Consider the following 5,724-nt stretch of genomic DNA (forward strand, 5'->3'; position numbering starts at 1 on the left):
TTTTAAATGAAATATGCAAGGGAAGAAAACATCAATTAGTATCTCAAAATATTCTAATAGTTGTGTTTACTTGTATCTCCAGATCACTCTGTTGTACCCCAAACAGACTGTTATATCAACTGCCAACTCACCATGTCCACTTGGATATCCAAGGGAACATGATAGGATGTAATTTTGCCCTTATGAGCATTAAAAATTTTCAGTGGCACTGAACTCCTGACACAAAGGAGAATTAGAAATAACTCAAATCTACACTTGAGCAAGACATATATGGTTTGTTTCTGTGGAGAAAACATCATCTTTCTAGTATCTCCTCACCACAGAGAAGAGCCCTACACCAACTGGGGACCTGGGTCCTGTGTGCAGAGAGTAACGTCCTGAAAGCATTAGGGGAGTGCTGTCAGGTGGATAGTGATGGCTTCTGATTGTCAGTTGGAGGGTGCTATGCTAATTAGGAATTTCGTGACTTAAACTTAAAAAAATTTTTTTTTAAATTAAAGAAACATTTGTAGAGGCAGGTTCTTGCTATGTTGCCGACTGGCCTCAAACACCTGGCCTCAACAAATCCTCCCATCTCAGCCTCCCAAAGTGCTGGGATTGCGGGTGCAAGCCACCATGCCCAGCCAAGAAATGATACTTAAGAGCCCAAGGTATTTGTTAAATTTGTGGAATGGAATTTTATATATATATAAATAATATATGTACATATATGTATATAAAATATAAATTATATATACACATATAATTACATGCATATATACATATATAAAATATAATTAAATATATTACATATTATATATTATATATGTTAAATTTGTGGAATGTAATTATGTATATAACATATAATGTAGATAGTATATATAATATATACATATACACATATGTGTATATATGTATATGTATATATGTATATAACATGTTACATAATTTATGTAAGTATATATTATATATACATAATATACTATATTTTTATATATGTAATTATGCATTTTTAAAATATATATTGGTTGTAGGGATGGAGGTGGGAGAAATCTCTCCATCAACAAAATAGGAATAAAATTCCTAGTGCCAACTAAGGCAGAGGGCAGATCTTTATACTTTCAGGGGTCAATTCTATAGTAGGTTACTAGAGAAATATTTCTGAACAGAGTGAGGAGAAATCTCAATGAAAAGCTGCAGTAGCTCTCCTGAGCATGAAGCTGGCAGGTGGTGCCACCTGGTGGTAGCCACTGCTTGCTGTCGATGACCGTTCTTTGCTCCTTGGACAAGGATAAGAGAGAGAGAGGACACAAGCTGCGGGTTCCTTTCTGATGTGATTGCTTGTATTTTGTTCTTCACTCTCAGGGATTGTTCTTTCCACTTTTCCATAAAGGAAAGGGGTAACATCTAGTATCTTCTTTATTTCAGTTTTCTTATGGCCATACTAAGAATGCATTTGACAACAAAACTCTCAAAAAGATAAAATGAAGGTGTGTCTCTTTCTTGGCTTGCTCACCCTTTACCAAAAACTTCCTTTTTCAAGTAAAGCAGTTAGTTCTTTGCTTATTTTTATATAACAATATATGATACTATTTTAATTTTAAGCATGTCTTCTCACTAAACATACACATCAGTACATATGTATCTAATTAGTTTTTATCTTCTGTGTAGTATCTTAAGATATGAATAAATTATAGTATATTTGTTTAGCCAGTGATGTGCCATAGCATATTTAACCATTGGTTTTCTCCCAGTGCTTTCAATTCTTTGCTAGAACAAGCAGTGCTTGCGATGAACGTCGTTGTATGTTTTCTGCACATCCATGAATTTTCCTTAATAGTAAATAAGATGTGGAATTGCTGGGTCAAAGAGTATCTATACTTTAAGTTCTAAGCTACTACCAAAATGTCTTTCAATTCAGCACTGAGATTTTACACCCCCCATCAACAGTGTGTGGAGTATATATCTGGTCCCCACTTCCGTTCTTTCTCTCTGCCTCTTTCTCTTAATCTCACTCTTTCTCTCTTTCAACCTGGACAGAAGAAATAACATCCTATTACTGGTCTAATTTAATTCCCCTTTTTACTAACTAGATTGAAATGATTATATTTCATGGTCATTCATATTATTTTCTTCTGCAAATGTCTATTAATATATGTATACAGTTCAATACTGAATTAGGCATGCTTTTCTTTTTTGCATGCAGGTCTTTGTATATTCTGGATATTAATTCTTGGTTGGACCAGTCTAGTCTTTAATTTTGTTTATGATATGATATTCAGAAGTTATCAATATTGATAGAATCAGGTTTATCAATCTCTTCTTTCATATTTCTTTAAATTTGTGTTTTAAGAAGACTTTACGTATCTTTTATATTTTTTCTATGACTTTATGTTTATATTTATTTAACAATCAAGTATATGTTTCTATAAATGGTTCAAGGATCTATCTTAACCTTTTCCTGAGTGTATAAACACTATTTGTTGACTAGTTTACCTTTCTGAACTGATTTGAATAGGCACTTTTTTCACATTCTAAATTTTAATATACTCAAAGGTCTTGAGCTGAGAAGAAATATCTAATTTTTTATTTTTTAATTTTTTTTTATTAAAAATTTTTTTTTCGAGACAGAGTCTCGCTCTGTCACCCAGGCTGGAGTGCAGTTGTGTGATCTTGGCTCACTGCAACCTCCGCCTCCCAGGTTCAAATGATTCTCATGTCTCAGCCTCCTGAGTAGCTGGGATTACAGGCATGTGCCACCACACCTGGCTAATTTTTATATTTTTAGTAGAGATGGGGTTTCACCATGTTGGCCAGGCTGGTCTTGAACTCCTGACCTCAAGTGATCCACCCGCCTCAGCCTCCCAAAGTGCTGGGATTACAGGCGTGAGCCACCGCGCCCAACTTAAATTTTTATTTTTTTAGAGACATGTTCTCACTCTGTTACCCAGGCTGGCTGGAGTGCAGTGGCGCGATCATAGCTCACTGCAGCCTCAAACTCTTGGGTTCAAGTGATTCTCCCACCTCAGGCTCCTGGTAAGTAAGGACTAAAAGCATGCACCACTACAACTGCCTATTTTTTTTCTTTTTTGTAAAGGCAGGGTCTCACTATATTTCCCAGGCTGGTCTCAAACTCCTGGCCTCAAACGATCCTCCTGCCTTGGCCTTCCAAAGTGCTGGAATTACAGGCATGAGCCACTGTGCCTAGCCCTGAGAAGAGATACCTTGAAGTAGATATGCAAGTTTGGGAGAAATTGGTATTTACATGACATTTGGAGGATATAACAAGTGAAATCAGTCTCCTAGAGGTACTGTGTAGAATTAGAAGAAAATAAAGGTGACAGAAGACACAATTGAAGGAGGATAGGGCATGGGGTAAAGACACAATGTGTGCTGCATCAAAGCTCCCTGTAGGAGCTACATTCCTACCCTAGGAGGGTATAGAAGCCGCACCCAAAGCACAGGCTCCTGCCTTCAGATTTTGCTCAGATCACTCCAATGGCTCCGGTGGCTCTAATTTGTCCTTTCACATCCCTGAGTCCCTGACCAGAACTTAACTCCTTTCTAGCACCACTTGCAGAAGGAGAGGTTGGTTCTTACAATTAAAAGGCACTATCAACATTTACAGCATTCAGACCACAGATGCAAAAAAATCATATGGGGCCGGGGCACGGTGGCTTATGCCTGTAACCCCAGCACTTTGGGAGGCCATGGTGGGTGGATTGCTTGAGGTCAGGAATTCAAAACCAGCCTGACCAACATGGAGAAACCCCGTCACTACTAAAAATACAAAAATTAGCTGGGCGTGATGGCTCACGCCTGTAGTCCCAGCTACTTGGGAGGCTAGGGCATGAGAATTGCTTGAACCCGGGGGGCAGAGGTTGCAGTGAGCTGAGATGGTGCCACTGCACTCCAGGCTGGGTGACAGACTGCGCTATTGCACACTGCATTCCAGCCTCCACAGAGGGAGACTCTGTCTGAAAAAAAAAAATACAATGTCAGAAACATTTTGCACAAATGCACAATTGTCCTTCTGAAAATGCCAAGAACACGTTCTTTGAGAAACCCCAGAAGAGAGATTGGTAAGGAAGCAATTGCAAATCTACTGGGAAAATGAAGACTGAACCAGAGCAGTGGCAAAGCCTCTAGAGGAGAGAGTGGGTTGAAGGATGATTTATGGGGTAGTCTCCACAGGACTTGGTCTCAGTTAGATGATCAAGGTAAGTAAGAGGCAAGAGTCAATGAAGATTCCCGAGGATGTGGTATGCGCAGCTGGGTGGCTGTTTCATCCAAGATAGAAATACAGAAACAGGTCTACATAGGTAGGAAATGTTAATTTAGTTTAGAACATTGTGAATTTGAGGTCGCTGTGGGGAGATTGTATGGGGATGCCCAGCAAACCAAGAGTCTCTGCACATGGAAGAAACAGGTATGGAAAAAATTCACACACGAGAGACAGAGAACAGGCAGGCTTAGAAACCACTCATGGCCTACATGTTCACATGGATTAGTAGCACCTGAGGGAAATGCTGCAGCAACACACACAGACCCCTGGTTCCTAAGCCAGCCATGGTTCCCCAAGGCAGCTTACCTGGGACCTTAAGAATCCAGCATGCAGAGAGTCCAGGCTGATCTTGACTCTCCATGTGGGCCCTCCCTGATGTGGAGCTGAACCAAACCTTGGCAAGCCGAGTACAAATTCAGTAATGCTGGAGCCTTCATAACCCATGTCTCTCCTGGGGAAAACAGCAGGGATTAGGAAAGACAGTGAAACCAAATTATCATCAAGTTCTATCACATGTGCATGGGTGGCCACAACTATGGGATCTCACTTAACGTCATCAAGGACATGAACTTGATATGAATTATGATTTTTTCAGTGTTACATGAAATCCTCAGCAAATTCACCTTCACCTTCTCCCTACTTACAGACTACTGCATCTAGCTCCTTCGGCAACAAAAATCTGGGCTGCCACCAACCTCATCACTGATGCTTCCTGGAGCTCATATTCTTGTCCTGAAGCCTTGCCAGGGATGTGATGTTGAGTCCAAGCAGGAAAGGTTCTCAGAACATTGCTGTCGGCTGAAAGGGACTGGCCTGTGACTGGCTGTCAGGCCATGATTTAATGGGTAGCAATGTGCCCCCTGCCTCTGCCTTCCTAAGAAATTCTACTCAATATCGTTCAGGAGGAAAATTGCTCTGTTCATTTCTTTTGTTTCTGCTCACATATTCTTCCACTGGCTTTGGAGCACTCTTGAGGTTTTCCTTCTTTTTCCCTGTTCAGTAGTCTCCCTCACAGGCGAAGGATTGAGTCCTAAGACTCACTTTCTCCTTTCCATGACGGTAGCTACTCTCTCTCTCTCCAATGTCAAACCAGAGAGACCCACGATTTAAGACAGGCCTTGCTGAGTCATTCACAGAGGGCTTTCCAAAGGGAGTAGCAGTTATGCCAAATGGGTGCGATCAAACCACTTCTGGTGCTCTCTGCTTTCATTTTTATTTTTTTTTTCAAAACATCTTTGTTCAGTTTTTCAAAATGCAGTTCTCTAACCACCTGCATCCAATTCTCCTGGGACACCTGTGAAAATTGCAAATTCCTGTGCTTCACCCCAGACCAGACCTATTCAATCCAATCTCTGAGGGTGGAGCTTAAGACTCTCCAGGTTAAACAAGCACTCAAGCAGATTCCTAAGTACAAAGATTTGAGAACTACTGTTATAGGCTGAGAATTTTGATAATAAATT

The 5,724-nt window shown here is 40.2% G+C and overlaps 1 non-coding gene across 1 annotated transcript; it reads left to right on the top strand.

Annotated features, from left to right (window-relative positions):
* The first annotated feature begins 1,088 nt into the window (after nucleotides 1-1,088).
* LOC129463389 (small nucleolar RNA U3) lies at nucleotides 1,089-1,302 on the top strand. The gene has a single exon (XR_008651160.1). It is a non-coding gene; the product is annotated as a small nucleolar RNA U3 (small nucleolar RNA).
* Nucleotides 1,303-5,724: the final 4,422 nt, after the last annotated feature.

The sequence above is a fragment of the Symphalangus syndactylus genome, chromosome 14 (assembly GCF_028878055.3).
Source record: "Symphalangus syndactylus isolate Jambi chromosome 14, NHGRI_mSymSyn1-v2.1_pri, whole genome shotgun sequence".
Taxonomy (NCBI): Eukaryota; Metazoa; Chordata; class Mammalia; order Primates; family Hylobatidae; genus Symphalangus; species Symphalangus syndactylus.